At 39.0% G+C, this 22,002-nt stretch overlaps 1 protein-coding gene across 4 annotated transcripts in view; it reads left to right on the top strand.

Annotated features, from left to right (window-relative positions):
• NIBAN1 (niban apoptosis regulator 1) overlaps positions 1-22,002 on the top strand; it is a 213,340-nt gene that overhangs the window by 138,819 nt on the left and 52,519 nt on the right. The gene's annotated exons all lie outside the window — the stretch shown is intronic.

The raw sequence follows: 22,002 nt of genomic DNA on the forward strand, positions 1-22,002 counted from the left end.
TTGCTCGGGGGTCTATATTCAAACAGAGACAAGGGACAACACAAACACAAAATCACAAGGTAACTTGATAGTTCTCAAAGTTAATGTGTCGCAGAGTAACTAGAAGTGACTCCATGAGGAAGGATGGAGTTTAGTACTTTGAGGAGACTGGTGAGAGGAGGCCTCTTTGACCAGGCAACATTTGAGGTGAGTCACCTTCCCTATCTGAGCCTTTCTTCCTCTTTCCTAATAAGGCTAATGTCATTGTATCTTTTCTTTAGAGTTCTGAGGTTTCCCTGAGAATGTCAGCCCCAAAGAGCAGAAGTCACGAAGTGATGTGTGTCAGTCTGTTCTTGATTTTAGCTTGTATATTGATAGGAGGCTGATGGGAAAATATTACCTCACTCTATTTTGCTATAGCAACTCTGACTAACGTTGATCATAACTTTGGCTCCTAACTAGTTAGGGACTTTATAAAAACGATACCCTTATTAATATCTTGCCTTGTGGTTTTGCTGTTCTAGAGACAGAGAATCGCCCAGCATTGCCTGTTCCATCTAGCTCATTTTTCAATTCACTTACAGCTCTGTGTGCAGTGCCTTGGGTCTAGTGGGAACATGCAGTTGGCACTCAACACAAGAACCATGAAGTTTCACTGAGCAGGGAATGTTCTCCGCCTAGCCAGATGGGGCTTGCTTCATTCCCTCTTCCATGTACATAATAGGAAATTCCCTGGGGAGTTTTTGGATGTTATGTAGCCTGCATTCAGATTCCATTTATGGAAGATTTCAGTCAATTCAAAACCCAACTCTGCTCTCCAGTGTTATCAAAGGCTCTAAGATAATGAGGTCTAGTCATGTGGCTCTTTCATTTTATGTCACGTTCCTCTGTTCAGAAAGCACTTTTCCTCACCGCGGCTTTATGCAGACTTGATGTGATATAGCGTAACTTCCAGTAGCTCCAGGCACAACTAGAGACCACCAAAACATTGTAAGGAACAGTCCTTGACTGCCATGGGCCAGTGAGCTCCTGGGTCCTTCTCTTCTCGCCTGTTTTTGACAGCACAATATACCTACCACCCATCCTTACTGACTCACTTTTGTTATTTCTACCTCTACCTCTTACTCATTGTATGATCTTGAGTAAACCTGTAAGAGGTTCACAAACAGAGAGCCATTTTTTTTTTCCCGTAATTGCCAGAGGAGTCTGGAAATAGGTGTGAAATTAAGGCTATGATGAGGACCAGAGCTGTGGGAGGACAGTGGGGAGGCCGCTGACTTTCACCCCCAGGAAAATAGAGTTGGGGTGGCAGCCTGCTGTGGCTGCTCCACTGGCCCTCAGGCCACAACACACTCTGTTGTGAACTAGGTCTAAAACATTCTGGCAGCTGATACCAGGCAACTATTAATCCTGTCCACTCGTAAGTCCTCAGGGATCTTTTTTGCTTTTCAGTTTTGTTGAGTTATAATTGATGTATAACATTGTATTAGTTGAAGGTGTGTCATAATGATTTGATGTATGTATATATCGTACAATGATCACCACAATAAGTTTGGTTATCCATCGCCTTGTAGAATCACAATTTTTTTCTCGTGATGAGAACTTTCAAGATTCACTCTCTTAGTGATTTTCAAATATGCAGTATAGTATTGTTAACCGTAGTCACCATGCTGTACATTACATCCCAGAGTTTGTTTATTTTATAACTGGAAGCTTATACTTTTGACCACCTTCACCCATATCCCCTGATTCCCCACCTCCTGCTTCTGGCAGCCACCAATCTTATCCCTGTTTCTATGACTTACAGATTTTTAGCCTTTTTCAGATTCCAAATGTAAGTGAGATCCTACAGTATTTGTCTTTCTCTGACATATTTTACTTAACATGATGCCTCAACGGGTCTTTGAGAGAAGATCCTTTCATTGCCTTTGTGATGAGTTCCTCCAAGGATATCTGTCACTGGAGGTTTTGAGGACACCTCAGCTCAAATTCCACCCCAGCCTACCTCACTTGCCCCGGGAGTTCTGAGTTCAAGTTGATCGAGGTATACTTGTCCATTCATTCTCAATTCAGAACGATTTCTTCTATTCCTCCTTGGGGGTGTGTGTGTTTTCTATTTAACCCCCAAAAAAGGGCCTGATTACACCTTGTTCTTGGACAATAAGGCTGTGTCCTAGGGTAAGTTAAGGCAAGTAAAGGACTCTCTTCTTCTTCCTTCAAAAGAGGGAGCTGCTTCTGGGCACCTCAAAGATTATTTACATTCCTAAGGTATGTGAAGTGTGTGTGTGTATTTTGTTTTGGTTTAATTTTGGCATCTCTTCACTGAGCAGGCATAAAAAAATTCCACAAAATTATTCTTTAGCAGAACATCCCACTCCAACATACTGGACTAAATATCAAGCCCATTGCATGATGTGTGCCTACAGCAACTGCTGTCCTCTGTCCTTTGGGAATCACACTGCAATCCCTTGTCCCTAGTGAGGGAAGGCCAGGGATCTAAATGTCAACTGCCATAAAATGGGAGTTATATAATGCTAAGGTATTCCAAGATAATTCTGTTGTCCAAAATTCAGTCTTACTCTTTAGAATTTTAGTTTGAAAAATCTGGTCATTGTAGTTACAGGGATATAGTTACTACTTTGAACAAATATAGAGAGTTGTACATATGCAATATGGAATAATGATCATTATCATCATGAGTCTGTCTTTTCAGCTCAGGGTGATCATTCCTTGGCAAAGGAATCTGCAGGATGGGGAGAAAGTGTTCCTGGCAAGAGGAATAGGATATGTGGGGGCCAGGAAGAGAGTCAGAGCATGGATCATTAGGGAAACTGAAAGAATTTTGTGTGACTGCTGCTTTGAAAGAGAGAGGAGCCAAGTGAGGATGGGGAGATGGGTAGGATCCAGGCTATAAAGGGCTTTGCAATGGATATTAAGGGATTTGCACTTTTTTCTAACAGTAACAGGAAACTATTAAAGGATTTTAAGCAGACAAGCGACTCAGTCACATATTCATTTTAGAAAGGTCACGCTGGCTGCTGTGTGGGCAGAGGATGAGAGAGTAGTATGCTGGGATGCCAGGAGGCTACTTAGGAAGCTTTGGCAGGCACCAGATGGTGGGAGCCTGCACCAGAGAGCTGATAATGGAGACAGTGAGAGGTGGCTGGAGAAGAGAGATCTCCAGGAAGTAGAATGAACAAAAGTTGATGTTAGATAGTGTGGAGAGTGAGGCAGTGGTGGGAGTCCCACCTACTGCCACTCTCTGAGACAGGAACCTTGTGTGAGGAGGAGTAGATGCCAAGGAAAGGAGATGATGTGGTCAGTGTTGTAGATGTTGAGTTGGGGAAGTCCATAAACATCCAGGTGAGGAAGTTTCATAGGCAGGTGTGCGAACAGGGCTGGAGACAGGAGGGCCATCTGGAGGGGAGACAGAAAGGGGAAGTCAGCAGCCTGCAGGCCACCATTAAGCTATGGCTGGCTTTGTAGGAAAGTTGTAGTTTGCAAGCCCCTTAAAGGCAAATTGTCTTTTTTTTTTCTATGTATCCCCATTCCCAGCAGTTGTCCAAGGGCCTGGTGCCAGGTAAAGGCTCTGTAAATCTCTGTCCCCCATCCTTTGGTAGTTAAAAATATGCTCATGTGTGAAAAAGCATGAAGTATGTATGCTGGTGCAGCTTAAAAATGTTTGTATATAAAATCTGCAAACATTTTAAAGTAAAACGGATCAATGCTTTTATGTTAAGTGCTAACTTATTCACTTACTACATGGATCTGTGATTTTATTATTGAACCTCTAGGCAGTGTGCTTATCAGGAATATCAAGCCTTTGTGAAATTCATTGACTCTGTTAGGCTCTCTGACTCACCCTCTTCATACAGATACCTCTTTAATTGCCAGCGTCTCCTCTCTATTTTATTTCAAGTTCGCTGCTACCAACCTGCTTTGGGACTCATATAAAAAAACATTCCCAGAGGTTTTTAGTTGATCTTATTTTTTCCAATTACTGCCACCTCTTTCTACATGTAACAGTCAGATAAATCATCTGTAAGCACAATTTTTTATTAAAATCCTTCATGGGGGTTATACTATATGTTGATAAATTGAATTTAAATAAAATATAAAAATAAAATCAAATCCTTCAGCGGCACTGCTGTTGTCAGGAAGATGAAACATTTCATCCCAGGGAAAATGGCTGTGCCTGATTTACTGTATTCTGAAGCACAAACCTCCTTTCTCTCAATCTTGCTGTCCTACCCCTCCTGCCTTCTTTGAATAGGAGGTTATTTGGACACCTTTAGCTCTGCCTATACCTCCAGTACCCACTCCTGCTTTCTACCTGTTCAAATCCTCTCTTGCTTCTTTAAGAACCAGCTTCAGTCTGAGTCCTGCCGTGAAGACCCCAGGGTTAACTTCTCTACCACCTGTTATCCATCCCACTATTGGAAACTCTACAGTCTGCCTTACATTATTCATATTCATGTCTACTTGTCCTGTTTCTCTTCCTCTATTTCACGTCCCTCAAGGGAAATCATTTATCACCCTTTGGATCCCCCTACAGTGCTCAGACAAGTATCTTGTAATGACTCGAGCACAGTAATGAATTAATAACTGACTGCTAATATAAAGCTGATTTCAAAATTAAAGTGCAGTTTTAGAGATGATGATTATAAATGTGGCTTGGCTTATTTCATAAACACATTGGCAATAGTGAGCAAAGAGACTTGTCAATACAAAGCCTAAAGGGTTTGAGGAACAAAGTAGTCAGATGTTAAAAGGCAGCCACCGCTGGATGCACGGTGATTCTAGTAAGAAGGTGGGTGATTCTGGTAAGAAGATGGAATGCTGGCAAAGTTTTCTTCAACGGTGCTGTGCTAGCTTGAAGGACAGCCAAGACTGCCACTGAACAAATGCCCTATGGTACAGGGGACAGTAAAATATCTGGGAAGCGTGAGGGCACATGGTTTGAAAAGATAGCATAAAAGAAGATCCCAGAGGATTTGGGAGAGAACAAAATTATGTAAAGATGCTCTGCAAACCTCTGTTTCAAGTTGGACTGTTCAATCACTTACGACATGTGTGACATCCAAGGGTGCCTGTGATGGAGTGAGTCAGCCTGAATGTGAAGCTGTCACAGTGATTAAACTTCAGAATTGGTTGCTGTCAGGGTTGTATGCGTTGAGCTCATTTCCCAGAAATCCCATGTCAAATCAAACACCTTTATTAGATTTGGTTTTGACACTTGCACATTTTAGGTGTTCAATAAATGTTGCTGAATTAAACTGAATTTTAAAACAGAAAAGAATCTTATGATTCAAGTAGATAAAGCAAACCCTTTTTCAGGTGTTTATTTGAATATGATATTTCAAGCTCTTCAGTACTCACCAGCAGAGCTCAGATCTGGTTTTTTAAAATATTTTATTTATTTATTTATTTATTTGAGAGAGAGAGAGAGAGAGAGAGAATGAGCATGAGTGTGGGGGTGGGGAGAGGCAGAGGAAGAAGCAGACTCCCCGCTGAGTGGGACTTGATCCCAGTACCCTGAGATTCTGATCCACACCGAAGACAGACACTTAACCAGCTGAGCCACCCAGGCACCCCTCAGATCTGTTTTCACTAACTTCTTCTACTTGGAGCAATATCTCTTCAACCCATCATTACCTGAAACACGTTCATTACTTGAGGGACTAAGTGTCTGATGTGAGCATCAATCGATTTTAACTGAAAATTTACAATGAGTTTTATGTTATTATATCTGAAACATGCTGATGAATTTGTGGCGCATGCTTTTTTCTGTGGCACATGCTTATATTTAAAACACGTATCTATGAATCAGAAAATTCTAGTTATGCTTGGGCTCTTCTGAACCCTTTACTACAAATGAATGTTCAATTAGACATACACAAATAAAAGTACAATTTTTATAAACATCTCTTTGCATGCTTTTACTTCTAAAACGTATTCTGCAGTGTACTTCTGTTGCACCAAAACCTCTATGCACTACAAAGAACAATTCTTGCCAAATGACTGTTTAATCAGGAACTAGATATCAGTTTCCAGTTTTCATAGGACTATCCCAAAGAAAATTCTTTACAAGGATTCTCTCTGCTTGGAAACTACATGCTCCCTGATTTTAGTTTGGGCTCTTTGCCTCAACAAGTTATAAACATAGCTCTGAATTTTCTGTCCCTTTGTGAATATGCCATTTTATCTTAAGGAGTTAACAGCTCCCCGTTTCTGACCCTTGCATACTGTTCATAAAATGTTAACTTTGGAAGGGACCTTAGTGGTCACCTATTTCAACCTCTCAGGGCTCATTTATGATAAGGCACAAATAGTTTGACTCACATGCCCAAGGTCACAGCTGGTTAGTGGTAGAGGACTAGTTGTCCTGACACTTAGTCCTTGACACCTATCGTCTTTCAGCATTACTTTTTAGAAGACTCTTTCATCTCTTGGTCACTTAAAAACACAATACTATTGAATCAGACTACTTTTGAGATACATTCACCCAAAGTGAAGCAAACTCAGAGCTGGTCACGTAAGGTCATCCGAGACCTGAGTTATGTCTGCTTTCTTGATAAGTTTTTTTTTTTTTTTGCTTTCTTGATAAATAATACTATCTGAATTTAACTGAATTTAATACTAACATTAACTTTATTTTGCCCACCTGCTAAACATAACTGTCTCTTTTAGTCTAGATGTGCTCTGAAGATAAAATATTTGGTAATGTAGTTTGTTTACTGGTTGAATTTTGTGTACAGTAAAATGCAAACTGCATATGGTTTTATACAGCTTAAATAAAAACTGATTTGTAAAGAAAAATTACGGTGCCTGTGAGGACTTGCGTTGGAATAGTCTAAAAATAATAGATCTAAAATAAGCCAGACAGAGAAAGACAAATCCCGCATGGCATCACTTATAGTGGAATCTAAAAAAAAAAAAAAAAAAAAGTCAAACTCAGAGAAACAGAGTAGAAGAGTGATTGCCAGGGCTGGGCGGTCAGGGAAATAGAAAGAGGTTGGTAAAAGTGTATAAACTTTCAGTTATAAGATGAATGAGGTCTGAGGGTCTAATGCAAAACATGATGACTGTAGTTGATAGTACTGTATCGTATAATTGAAATTTGCTAAAAAAAAAAAGTAGAATTTAAGTGTTTTAATCCCCTCCCCCACCAAAAGATAAATACATCAAATGATATATGTGTTAATGAACTAGATGGGGGAATCTTTTCATTATATATGTAATCATTATTTATTTTTATATATATTATTTCATTATATATATAATATATATAGTCATTACATATAATCACCAAGATGAACATTTTAGACATTTTATAATTTTATATGCCAGTTGTACCTGAATAAAGCTGAAGTGCCAAAATAAGAGACCTAAGCAGGTTTTATTCATATTCTTTATACTTATGGTTATACTTAAATGACTCAAAACAGTCTAAGAGTTGATACTGAAAGAACCAGGTCTACATCAGAGACTAGAATCAATAGAAGTGTTTCCTCTCAGTCATTCACCATTTATCACCACAAGGACCTACAAATGTAGTCTTTGGTTCATTTGTTGCCTAAAGCCATGTTGCCATGGAATTTCTGTTGAATTCTTCTTTAGGGCCTTCCAGCACATGTGATCACTTCAGTGATCATTTAACTGATTCTTGCTACCCTTCCCCCTTCCTATTTCCAATGAGCCAAGTAGTTATTTTGGTATGAAGGTCAAAAAGTTGTATTGTGGTAGTTAAGGGTGACAAATTGGAACAATAATTTTAAAAAAAATTAAACAAGCAGAGAATTGAAATCAATTCAAGCAAAATTATTTGGGTTATTTTGGTTGGGTAAATCACAAAATTATTGGACAGTTTTTCATGTTCTTATGACTGACTTTGGCAAAGCTTGACTACCTTTCATGTTTTTTGTTTGTTTACTGGTGGGTGGAGTATGGTAAGATTGAAATGATACAGCCAATGAGATGGCTGTTTTAGTATGTGGTTGTGTAGTCAGCGTTATGAAAGATTGGCATATGTTCCTTGATTTCTTTAAACAAATCAACATTTGGGAGGGCTTGGGGAAGAGTCTCATCTCTTGTCATAGAATAATCAGCCGCTGTCCTTCCCACGCAGTGAACAAATTTAGAGCATGTAAGATGAAAGAGAACCATGCTGGGCACTGTCTGTTGTTCATTCTATTAGTTGTTTTGAGTTTTTAAAAATTAAATATTGAATAGCTATAAAAGAATACTTAGGAAGTATGTGGAAGGTTTAAAGAGCATTACTCTTACTTCTTCTGTACTCCTCTTGCCTTCTTTACCCTTTGAGAGAGCACCATCCTGGATTTTATATTTTGCTTTTTTTCGTAGCTTGATAATGAATCTTTATTTATTTTTTAAATTTTATTTATTTATTCATGAGAGACATACAGAGAGACACAGGCAGAGGCAGAAGCAGGCTTCACCATGTGGGACTCGATCTCGGGACTCCGGGATCAGGCCCTGAGCTGAAGGCAGATGCTCAACCGCTGAGCCACCCAGGCGTCCTGATCACGAATCTTTAATCATTGTGCAAGTTTTTAGACTTTATCCTGTGGAGTTTTATTACAAGCCTTCTTTCATGACTTCCTTTTTCAATCTTTGACTCTGGTGATTCATCAGTGTTATTGCTGGTAGCTGTATTTCATTGAATTTCATTGCAGCATATATTCCATGGTATTAATAGACCATAATTTCTAGTATCCATTTTACTGTTGATAGGCATTTGGGTTGTTTCCATTATTTATTCCTAACAGTGCTGCTGTGAACACTTTCTGTTTGTTGCTGGTTTTTAGAAATGTAATTCTGATTTGGTTTGCTAATATCTCAGGGAATGTTCACAATCTGTGTTGAGTGCATTTTGGCCTGTAATTTTGCAATGATATCTTTAGGTTTTGCCATCAAGGTTGTTCTTATTTCATAAAAGGAATTATGACTGTCTCCCTCTCCTTTTTTTTTTCCTTTTCTATAATCTGAAATAGTTTGTGTAGGACTGGAATTATTTGTATTTTTTTTAAAATATTTTATTTATTTATGACAGATACAGAGAGAGAGAGAGGCAGAGACACAGGCAGAGGGAGAAGCAGGCTCCATGCACCGGGAGCCCGATGTGGGATTCGATCCTGGGTCTCCAGGATCGCGCCCTGGGCCAAAGGCAGGCGCCAAACCGCTGTGCCACCCAGGGATCCCGAATTATTTGTATTTTTGATATTTGATGGAGGTTGCCTGTAACATCATCTTTGCTTGGTGCTCTTTTTGAGGGAAGATTTTAAATTACTGACTTAGATTTTTAAAATGTTATAGGATTATTCAGTTTTTATCCATTTTATTTATGTTTTAAAATTTAATGGCATATGGTTATGCATAATATCCTCTTATTAATATATTCATGGGATGACTAGATGGCTCAGTGGTTAAGCATCTGCCTTCAGCTCAGCTCATGATCCTGCAGTCCTGAGATGGAGTCCTGCATCAGGTTCCCCTCTGGGAGCCTACTTCTCCCTCTGCCTATGTCTCTGCCTCTCTCTCTCTGTCTCTCATGAATAAATAAATAAGTAAAATCTTTAAAAAAACAAGACAAAAAAATATATTCATGATTCCCCCCTATAAACTCTGTGGAGTCTTATAGTGGTTCCTTTTTTTATTTCTAATATTATCTATATGTCTTTTCTTTTCTTTCTTGGTCAGTCTTACTGGAAGTTTGTCAGTTTTGCCAAGTTTTTCAAAAAACCAAATTTGGATTTTTTCAGATTATTGCATATTTGCTTTCTATTATGTGAATGTCTGATGTTATCTTTCTAATTACCTTTCTTCTGTTTCCTCGGGCTTTATTTTGCTGGTTCCCTCACCCCCCTCATATGTTAGGTAGACACTTAGCTCATTGTGATTGTTTTAAAATGCTTGCAAATTCTTTGACACCTTTTCCTTCAGAAAAATGAAACCTGATTTTCCTTCTTTTAAATATGGGCCAGACTTGTTGACTCACTTCTTACAAATAGAATGTGGCAGTTGAATAGCTTCTGCCTGGCTTTTTCTCTTTTGGATCATCACTTAGGAGGAGGTAGCCACCATCTAATGAGCACACACTAGAGCCCTCTATGGAGAGCCATGTAGAAAGAAACTGAGGCCTCCTGCCAAACAGCTAGCACCAACATGCCAGCAATATGAGTAAAGTTACCTTGGACGTGGATGCTTTTGTTGTAGTCAAGCCTTCAGATGATTGGAGTTTTGGCCAACGATGTGACTGCAAACTCATGAAACACCTCAAGCCAGAACCACCCAGCCATAGGGCTTTCAAGTTCCAGACCCACAAAAACTATGAGAAAAGATAAATATATATCATTGTTTTAAGTCATTGGCTTTTGGAGTAATTTGTTTTTATAGCAATAGAAAAACGAATATATTCACTAATCATCATCCTTTCTTTTGCTCTAATATAAGCATAAATGCTTTAAATTTCCCTCTATGTAGGGGGGCGTGAGTCAGTCAGTTAAGCCTCTGCCTTCAGCTCAGGTTGTGATCCCAGGGTCCTGGAGCCCCACATGGGGGCTCTCCCTCCTTCTCCCTCTCCCTCTGCCAGTCCCCCGTTTATGCTCTCTCTCTGTTGAATAAATAAATAAACCCTCTAAAAACCAAATAAATAAATTTCCCTCCACGTATTGTTTTAGCTTCATCCCACAAGTTTGGATGTACAGTATTTTTCATTATCATTTTTGCAGTAATTTTCTTTATTAGATTTAAGTATTTTCTAATTTCCAGTACTATTTTTTCTTTAGCTTATGAGTTACTTAGAACTGTGTTTCTTAATTTCCAAATATATATTGTGTATTTATTATTGGTTTCTAGCTTAACTGTGCTGTCGACAAAAATATGGTCTGCATGATATCCTTTGAAATTTGTTGCACCTTGCTTTATGGCCCTGTATGTGGTCTTCTGGGAGAAGGGGCCCGCAGTCTAGAAAGCTCCATGGGTACTTGTATATGTTTGTGTCTATTAACATAAGTGTGTCTTTGTGTCATTCCAATCTGTTATATATTTACTGATTGTTTCTTACTATGACAAATTTATCCCTTACTAAAGGGGGGGGGTCTGTTTAAATCTGCCACTAAGGTGGTAGATTTTTTTCATTTCTATTAATTGTTGAGTTATATTTTGTTACATATTTTAACATATACATGTTACTAAATGGATACTTGTTTAAAATTGTTGTTTCTTCCTATGAATTGAATCATTTATCATTATGAAATGACCCATTTTATCTCTATTAATGCTATTTGCTTCAAGTCTATTTTGTTTGACATTAATGTAGCAACACTAATTTTCTTTTTTTCAGGGCTTGCTCAGAATACCCATTTAATAAAAACATCTGACAATCTTTTAAATGGAGCATTTAGTTTGTTTACATCTACTATAATTACTCATGCTTTTGGTTTTAAATCTCTTATTTTGTGTTTCCTAAATATCCCACCTTTTCTGTTTCCTTTTCTCTGCATTCTTGCCTTCTTCTAGATTGGTTATTACAACTGTGTGATAGAAACGTGCATATCCTATTTCTACTTTATTAGTCTACATAACTTAACTTCTCAAAAATTAATCAACATCCTTAACTTTCTCTCAAAAAGGTACAGATAACTTAGAACACTAACTGCTGTAACATTCCACACCACCACCACCACCACCACCACCACTTATTGGCTATCATTGACTTGAATTTTAATTTTATCTTTTTATCTTAAACCCCCAAGATGTTATTATTGCTGTTTCATACAGTTTTAACGTTTACCACATCTTTATGATCTCTTTGCTTGCAACTTCTTCTTGTATTTCAGACCTTCCATCTGGGAGCATTTTCTTTCTTCCTGAACTATATTCTGCAGAATTTCTTTAGTTTGGGCTCATTCTTTCTCAGTTTTTGTTTATCAGAAGATGTCTTTATCTCATCCTTGTTCACAAAAGATATTTCACCACATATGAAATTTTGGGGTGACAGTTATTTTCTGTCACCACATTGAATATTTTATTCCACTATCTTTTGGCTTTCATTATTGAAGTTGAGAGATTTGTTGTTCTTTTGAAAGTAATTTGATGTATTTCGCACTTAAAAAAAAATATTTTCTTTGTCTCTGGCATTCTGCAATTTCACAATAATGTGTCATGGCTGTGGATTTCCTATTTATTTGGAATGCTTGAGATTTGCTTTCCTAAATCTGTAGGTTATTATTTAATCAATTTTGGAAAATTCTTAGCCATTATCTCTTTTTCTCCCTTGTTCTGTCTCTTTTCCTTTGAGAAATCTGATTAGATACATATTATATATTCTTATTCTATCTTCTCCATCCCTTGACCTTTTACATTTTTCACCTTTTTTTTCCTGTTTCACCCTGAACAGTTTCTAGAGATCTCTCTTCTCAGCTATATTTGCTATATCTGCTGCTAAACTCATTGAGTTTTATTTTTGTCATATTTTTTCATTTCTAGTAATTGTTTCTGTTCCTTTTCTAATCCGAATAGTCATTTGAAATAATCTCTTACTCTTTACTCACATTGTCAATTCCTCCTTTTACTTTAAAAACATGTGAAACTGAATATATTTTATATTTTGTGCTGCTCATTCCAACATCTGATATCTTTGTGGGTTGTGTTCTGCTATTTCTTATTTCTGCTTGTTCTTGCTCATTGTACCTTATTAACTGGTGTACTTTGTGATTTTTCATATAAGCTCATATTTTATTGAGGCCAGTTGAAGGTGAATTCCTCCAGGGAGGATTTGTGTTTCTTCTTATCAGATGCTAGAGGGCACTGCCAGATATTTGGACCACTCAGTTAATGTGAATTTAGGCCATAAAGGTTGTAGGAACATGCTTGTGAATATGATTTCTCAGGAGAAGTATTTATCTCCTGTATCCAATGCCAAGGTTTGAGACAGGCAATTTTTCTTGTAATGATCTAAAACCATTTATATAAGGGTGGTTTCTGCAATTTAATTTAGCACCTTATATGGATTAGGACTTTGATTTTGGTACTCAGCATCCTGGGAGGCATGTAAAGGGTAGCATAAGGTCCTTAACTTAAGGTGGTAAAGGCACTGGATCTGTTATGCCTTCACTCTTCTAAAGTGAAAGTTAACTTCAGGGCTTGGCTTACATCTTGGGACTTTGTATCAGTTTTCTAGGACTGCTACAATAAATTACTACTGACCAGTTGGCTCAAACACCATAAATTTCTTGTCTCCTATTTCTAGAAGCAAGAAGGTGTTGCTTGGGGTTGGCTCCTACTGTGGGCTGTGAGGGAAGTATCTGTTCCAGGCTTCTCTCCTTGCCATATAGAAACATCACTCTGGTCTCTGCCTTCATCCTCACATGGTATTGTCCCTCTGGGCATGTCTGTGTCCAACTTCCCCCTTTTATAGGGACACCAGTCATATTGGGTTTGGAGTTCAACCTATTCCAGAACAACCTCATCTTAACTAGTTACATCTACAATGACTTTATTTCCGGTGAAGGGCACTTTCTGAGATAGTGAGGATCAGAATTTCAACATAGGAGTTTGGCAGGGGTGGGGGACGGAGAGCAGAGGGAGGACACAATTCAGCCCATAAAAGATTTCTACTTTACTGCCAGCTCATCAAGGTATTTAAAAATATTATTCACAGTGTAATTTATGCAATTTTTTTTTTCACCGAGAGGACTGGTTAAAATAACAGAGCCTACCATATTGCTGGACACCCACAGATAAGATTTAAATGGTGTTGAAAAGTCACTTGTCCCTAATAGCAATTTTACAAGGGCTGCTTCTCTTTTAAGCACAAGTTCGTTTTGCAACCATGTTGCATTGCACTTCAGGTTTGGCAGCTGCACATTTGCCACCTTGCCCTTGGGGAGAAAAGACTCAAAAGCTAGAGCTGATCTTCAGAAAATGTTCAAGTTCCAGGGCCACTTTAGGAACCAATGTTTCGGCCAACTCTGTTGAATGCTCTTTGCAACTATTGCGCATACCAGCCATGGCAACAATACTAAAGAAATCTCAATCATCAAGGTTAAATTATACCCTCTATGCTATGAGTAAGATGATAGAGAAATACAGAAGACACTATAGAAAGCTTTTCATTAAATGTAATTCAGACCTTTCCTGTATATAAAGGACTTGGCCTTGGCCCTCTGAAAACTTTGTCTAATCAGAAACTCTTATTCATTTAAGGTTATCCATAGACACGGATTTTTAACAATATACTTAAGGAATTTATGCATTTATCTTAGAGAGAGAGTGTGTGGGAGCAGAGAGAGGTTCAGAGGCATAGGGAGAAGGAGGAGGAGAAAGAATCTCAAGCAGACTCGGTGCTGAGCCCAAGGCCAGATGCGGGGTTCAATGAGAAGCTGGGCTTCACGTGGGGCTCGATCTCACGACCCTGAGGTCATGACCTGAGCCGATACCATCATGGGACATTCAACTGACTGAGCCACCCAGGCGCCCCAACAATGTTTTTCAAAGTGTGATCTGTCAACCACTTACTATAAATGAGTATGGGGTCAGGTGGAGGTAAGGAAGCTATTCCAGATTGCCTGGTTTTACCACAGACCCACTAAATTAGAATTTCTGAGGAAAGAAGCCCAGAAATCTGTATTTTATTTTATTTTTAAAAAAATTTTTTTTAAATTTATTTATGATAGTCAGAGAGAGAGAGAGAGAGAGAGAGGCAGAGACATAGTCAGAGGGAGAAGCAGGCTCCATGCACCGGGAGCCCTACGTGGGATTCGATCCCGAGTCTCCAGGATCGCACCCTGGGCCAAAGGCAGGCGCTAAACTGCTGCGCCACCCAGGGTTCCCGAAATCTGTATTTTAGAGCAGCATCCCTTCAAAGTTAGAGAATGGTGACTGCCTAGAGTCTTTCTCTCAAATGTAAGGCATTTTTATTTAAGCAACTTAATTTTATTTTTTCCCAAGTCACATTCCTCATGGAGAGTTAGGATTTTTATAATACGAAATTATTGCTTGAAGTGGTATTCAATAAAACTGTTTAAAAGTATTAAGTGGATCCAAAAAATAAAAAAATAAAAAAGTATTAAGTGGCCACAATGTACTTAGCAATTATATGATAAAATCAAACCATTTATAATATTATAGTTAGGGTACTACAACTTCCTTTTTGAAAATAATCTTAAATCTACTAGTAAGTACAACTGAGAAATATTCTATTTATTTATTGAATTTTGCATTTCTGGTGTAAGCCTTTATCTTTCCTACTGCATAATCTAATTGTACATAAAAGCCCACTCTGGCAAGGTATGCCTTGAGTATGTTTGTGTGGATGATCTCCTCTAATAAGATGGACTCTCTCTCTCCCCTTCTGCCTGTGTCCTCAGCCCTCTTAGGGTCCCTGGCCTGGTCTGAAAATTAGACTGACAAGGACAGATTAACAGGAGAAAAGCATACAAATTTGTCTAATACACGTGGGAGTCTTTATAATGAAGTGAAGACCTAAAGGAACAATTTCACTTGAGCACTTTTATGCTAGATTTGATGAAGAATGGCAAGTTGTGGAAAGACCTGATAGGCCAAGGAGTATGAGCTGAATGTGTTAAATTGAGAGAAGGCCTGTTTTCAGCTTCTTGGTGTCCTTCTGTCTTGGAGGTAAGGATGCTCCTTTCCTCCAGGTATAGGGAGAGTACCTCTCACATGAGGAGAGAAGGGTAGGAGAGGTCAGGAAGACCTTCCAGTTTCTGCCATTTTCTCAAACTACTTCAGCTTGAAAATTCAATATGCCAAGGCACCATATTTGGGGGTAGAGTGTTCTGAAACCCATTACTATCTTCTACCTCTGAGAGATGGCTCTAAAATCCCAGAGATAAACAATTCCACTAAAAGTTATTTAGTCTGTTGCCCTGGCCAGTCAGCTATCTTGGAGGCTGTGCTTGATGAGGGGAGGAACCCTGTGATGTAAAAACTTGAGTTACCTACCTGCTGCCTTTAAGCATTGTATAGATCAGTAACAAGAGTCCACAGTCACTGAGGGCTCCCTGGATGTTCCCAAGAGCATGAAAGCAAAAAGGAACTGTCCTATTCACTTTAAAGGGATTAACTCCTTGATTCTTCAACTTCCCTGGGTGTCAGAACTCCCTGGAGAGCCTGTTAGAACACAAATTGCTGGGCCCCATCCCCAGGGTGTCTGAATCATCAGATCTGGGTTGGGTCCTAAGAATTTGCATTTCTAATATGGTCTCAGGTGATGCTGCTGCTGTTATTCTTGGTCTGGTGGCCACACTTGGAAAACCACAGTATTAACTCATTTAGTCCTCACAGCAATCCTGTGAGGTAGTCACTATTATTTTTCTCATCCCCATTTTATAGATGAGGATTCTGAATGGGAAGACAGCTGGTAATGAATACAAGATTTTGAACCCAGGCAGCGTGACTCCAAAACCCATGCTCTATCTAACCTACTTTACTGTGTGGCTTCGTAGTCGGCGAGTGCTTATTAAGCATCTATTGTGCATCATTATTTGACTAGCTGCTATAAGAAAAATCGAATCCAATTCCTTATTCAGGCCTACACGAGTTCAGATTAGTCACTTCTTACTGAACTTGACACCAGCATGTTTAATTTTGTAATATCTGAGAGGGAAGTGAGCTGCTGGACATTTGTTGAAATTAAGGTAGCACTTGAGATACAGAAGTTAAATCTTTTCTCTGCTTTTCATCATGAAGTTGTGCCTTAACCCAGATGGGTTTTCCTGTGGTAAATTGTGTACCGTAAAAATGCTCGCCAAAGTCAATTTTCTTGGCTTGTACAAATATACAGCTGAGAATAATTTTGTGGGGTATGTTGCAGGGGTGGGATTGAAAATTCATGGTACTTATGTATTACCATCTCCTTATGTTTTAAGTACTTAGCCTTTTTTTTTTTCTCCCCTTTCAGCATTTTCTTATGTTGGTTGGATTCTTATATTGGCTATTGCTGGAGGGGAAGTCCTGACTTGACCTGATTTTTTTTTTTAGTGTTTTCTTGTGGAGACCATAAATTATGCTTCAAGCAGCCACCATCCGGCTGTTAGGGGGATGTTCCTATTTTAAGGGGTGCAGAAAGGGAGGTGAAAGAGAAGGAAGTTGAGGAGGAGCATAGACCTCATAACACGCACTTGCAGACCAGGTTAATCCCCCTGAGTTCTCTTTCCTGTGGGGGATCAGGGCATGGGCTATGCAAGTACCAGCAAAGAAAACGACTGAGACTGCTCTTCATTTGAACTCGCCTAGTCCTTTCCTAGATTTCCATAGAAAGTAAAGGACTGCCCAGACTGCCCAAATGTCTATATTAATGGCAGTCATTTTTCTTCTGGTTTTGTGCATGTCTGTCAAGGATAAATGACACCTTAAGTGATGAGATAGACAAAACTTGGAACAAAACAACCTTTAGTAGGTATCTCCCATATCCAGAACGCTGTTTTAGACATTGGGCAGGAGGGTGGGCAAGGAGCAAACCAAAACCCAACAGCCACTGCCTATAAACAAGACTTCAGCTGTAAGGCTAGCCCATTCCATCAACAGTGGAGAGTTTTGGGAATTGTTTTCTCCCACCTTTCAAAGACAGATGGAATAACATTTGGAAAATGGACCAGGAACATCGTTTTACTTCATTCTATCTCACTTTAAGTCAATTCCTGCCCAACCTGAGGTGTCTCTGTTCCAGAGAACATGGCTCTTCAGACTAGATGTGATCGTCTTACACATCTTCACCATTGTTCTTTCTTTGGTCCCTTTGAAGAGGATAATAGTCAAAGGGCCCCCGTCTTCTTTTCTGCATCACTCTTTAAAACATCAGGTTAGATGTTTTTAAGTTTTGAGAACCAGAAGCCTCCCAGCAAAGCTGTAGACTCCTTTAGGCAATACTAATGAGTCATTCTTGCCAACAACATAGGTAGTTTGCTTCGGTCTAGCATTTCTTGTCAGAGGAAGCTTAGCATACATGGCATGAGCTGTACTTCCTGGCACTGTGTGCCCTAGTCACAAACCACAGAGTTTTGCAAGAAGACCATTCATTAAGGGCATTCAGTATTGCAGCTGGGCCACTTTTCATATGTGTATTCTGCGTGTGTGTATCTGTTGTGCTGTGTGTGATGGATGCTGCATTGCAGCTTCCTGGCTGGTCTCACTGATATCACTGCATCAGTATAGGCACTGTGCTTCATATCTTTTGTGCAGAAGCAGCTCATCATTGTTTGTGTTTGTCTTTTTTTTTTTTTTTAAGATTTTATCCATTTATTCATGAGAGACACAGAGAGAGAGAAAGAGGCAGAGACACAGGCAGAGGGAGAAGCAGGCTTCATGCAGGAAGCCTGATGTGGGACTCGATCCTGGGTCTCCAGGATCAGGCCCTTGGCTGAAGATGGCGCTAAACCACTGAGCCACCCAGGCTGCCCCGTGTCTGTCTTTAAAATGAACCAGTTTACCACTTGTGTGCTGATGGAAGAACAGCAATAGAATGAAAAAGAAATATTGAATTCTGGTTGGCTAAAACAAATGCACAACTTACATTATTTCTTCTATAGATACCTTGAAAGCGAAATGTTCTTAGGATTGCCAGAAGTTTATAAATATCATTAATACTATTAATTTTAAGGTAGGTTGATTGGTAGTTATGGTTCAGTTTGGTTGTGATGAAGTATAGGGAAATTCCCAGCATAGATGAGTGAGTTACCATTGGATTGGGAAGGTGGTCTAAACTTTCTGTCTCTGGTTTCTCTTCTGACTTCTAGTTCCATATTTGGTGGTTTTTTTTTTTTTAATTAAAAAAAATTTTTTAAGTTTTTTTTTATATTAAGTGATCTCTACACCTGACATGGGGCTCAAACTCACAACCCCTGAGATCAAGAGTCACATACTCCACTGACTGAACTATCCAGGCAACCTCATATTTGGTGGTTTTCAATGAATAGAGTACTACTTTGCTCAAACTATTTATTCTTTTACTAGGTCAAGAACCTAAGTCTCCTATGGTCTCATTAAGATGTTCCTGGAATTGTGAATTTATAACTGAAGAGAAGGGAACCAAAATTGAAATATTATAACAAAGAGCTAGCCCTTGGAGCTAAATGGACTGTTACACATTATAGTCTTGAAATTATATTTCTTGTCTCTTTATAATTACAACACGAATTTTACTGCCCTTTGCTTCTTTCTGCCTTGGAAACAAATCCTGTGCCAGTAGCTCACCTGGGGCTCCTTAGTTCAATTTTCTGAAGCCCTTAGCTTCTATGTCATTTTCCCTGGAAAGCCTTTCTTAATTTGTCAGGACTAGATGAAACATTCTCAGATTTCCTTCTTTTTGTCTGTGCATTCATCTGTCCTTCCCTCTTTCCTCTCTGTTCCTATTTCCAACAGAGTACTAACCACATTATATCATCATTGACTGTTTACTTGTCTGGCTCCTAAAACTAGAAACTCCTAGAAGCCAGGCCAGCACCCATCTCCTATTGCTTCCAGCAACAGGCCTGGGGTATAGTAACCCTGCACACATTTTCGTATTTTTTAAGAGTTAAAGAGCATATAGAGCAGGAGTCATTATTTGAAGATATGTATAGAAAAGATAGGAATAGTAACAAAGTTATTCAGAGTGTTTTGGAAGAGGGTTCAGTTTACTTATATTAAGAGCAAAGCCAGTTTCCTGGGAAGGCTTAGCTTTCCTTCTTGAATACCCATGCAGTTTTTTACTTATTTTCAATTCTCCAAAGGCTCATCAACTTTGAAACTTTTTCTCTTGCTCCTCATCACTTGCTGTCATTCCCATTTAGTCTTTCTTCTGGAAAGACATCAGTACTTTTGGCTTACTATTCAGAAAATTTGTGAGAATCAATTTTACTAGTGGATTTCTGACCAAAATTGGCCAGGCAAAGTGATTATCATGCCATTATTTAAATTGTTTTGCTGGCTATGCCTCATTAAACATCCCTTCTTTCTTTCTTTCTTTCTTTCTTTCTTTCTTTCTTTCTTTCTTTCTTTCTTTTTCTTTTTTTAAGATTTTATTTATTTATTCATGAGAGACACAGAGAAAGAGGCAGAGACACGACACAGGCAGAGGGAGAAACAGGCTCCATGCAGGGAGCCTCACATGGGACCCGATCAGGGGTCTTCAGGATCAGGCCCTGGGCCCAAGGCAGCGCTAAACCGCTGAGCCACCGGGGCTGCCCCTTTCTTTTGTTTTTTTAAAAAAATCTTTATTGTCTTTTATATGTCCATTTTCATTTTACACATATTTTTTGGAGTTACATTGGTAACTATAACTTTTCCTTTTAAAAGATTTTATTTATTCATGAGAGACACACAGAGAAAGAGGCAGAGACATAGAAGGAGAAGGAGGCTCTTTGCAGGGAGCCTGAAGTGAGACTTGATCCCCAGACTCAGGATCATGTCCTGAGCTGAAGGCAGATGCTCAAACGCTGAGCTACCGAGGCATCCCAGTAACTGTAACTATAATTGCTTTTGAATAAGTAATTTGGGACACGTGGGTGGCTCAGTGGTTGTGCGTTTGCCTTTGGCTCAGGGCGTGATTCCAGAATCCCGGGATCGAGTCCCACATCAGGCTCCCTGCATGGAGTCTGCTTCTCTTCTGCCTCTCTCTCTCTCTCTCTCTCTCTTTCTCTCTGTGTCTCTCATGAACAAATAAATAAATAAAATCTTTTTAAAAAATGAATAAGTAACTTAACAAAAGAAGAACACAAACAACATTTCTTCACCTCTGTGAGTGAAAGACTTCTCTCACATTAAAGTGGCTTCTGAAACCCAACCCCCTCCATGAAGCTTTACTAGAATAATGCCAGGACAGATATCTTCTTCCAATTGTACCCTATTCAAATGTGCAAGGGACACTTATTCATGGACTAAAATTACGCACATGTAAAATATTTATTATTAGATAGCTTGTAGAGGAAGAAAATGGAAATGAAATGTTTAATATGTTATAGCTTGTCAGATATGATTGCAAATTGTAATGGTAAAATATTGGCTAACATTGCTAACATTTATTGAGCACTTACCATGTGCTATGTGCTAGGGCTTATAACAGTCATATGGATTAGTGTTATTCTGAAGAAATTGAGGCTTGGAGAGGTAAAGGAACCTGCCTAGGAAGTGGACAGTTAATCCAAGTGTAGACTCGGAATTCAATCCTGAATATTTGACCCCAAAGCCCATGCTCCTAACTGATGTGTGTTTAAGAGCTCATGGAAATTAAGAAATTTGTTTAGGGTCATAAAGCTATTAGATGGCTAGCTTGATTCATACATAGATCTGTGTTCTTGCCACTGCAATACTACAGTGTATTCAAAGAAGTGTTGAATAGTATGAGGTCAGGAAACCAGGTTGTATTCTGAGAAAATTGGGTATGTGCAGCCTCACAATGAGAGGAGAGGAAAAATCTTCAAATATCTTCTGTCACAAAGAATGGGGATCAGGCATATTTTATTTTGCTCCAAAGGGCAAAAGTGTCTCTTATAAATGTAGGCGATCCCGATTCTGAAATCTCAATTGTAGTTGCTTGCTTCCAGGAATTTTATTTAATTAAAAGTAGAAATTGAATCTATAATTCAAAATTACTAACAACCAAATTTGAGCTCAGTTAAAGCCCCTGAGTGACATCTATCACATGCATCACATAGCATATATTTTTTAAAGATGTTTATTTATTTGTTAGAGAGAGAGAGAGAGAAAGAGAGAGAGAGAGCATGAGCCCGGGGGGAGTGGCAAAGGGAGAGGAAGAAGCCGTGCTTCCCACTGAGCAGAGAACCCGATGTGGGGCTCGATCCCAGGACCCCGGGACCATGACCTGAGCCAAAGGCAGATGCTTAACCGACTGAGCCCAGGTGCCCATGAAATATTTTTGTTGTATTAGAAGGAACAACACTTCCAGAGGACAGAGGTAAAACCTCAAGTCTGCTCCATATCTGCCAGAAGGAAAAAAAAATCTTTTGTTTTTTACTTCCCTCTAAGAAAGTGTCAGTAGTC

Source organism: Canis lupus, chromosome 6 (assembly GCF_048164855.1).
Source record: "Canis lupus baileyi chromosome 6, mCanLup2.hap1, whole genome shotgun sequence".
NCBI lineage: Eukaryota > Metazoa > Chordata > Mammalia > Carnivora > Canidae > Canis > Canis lupus.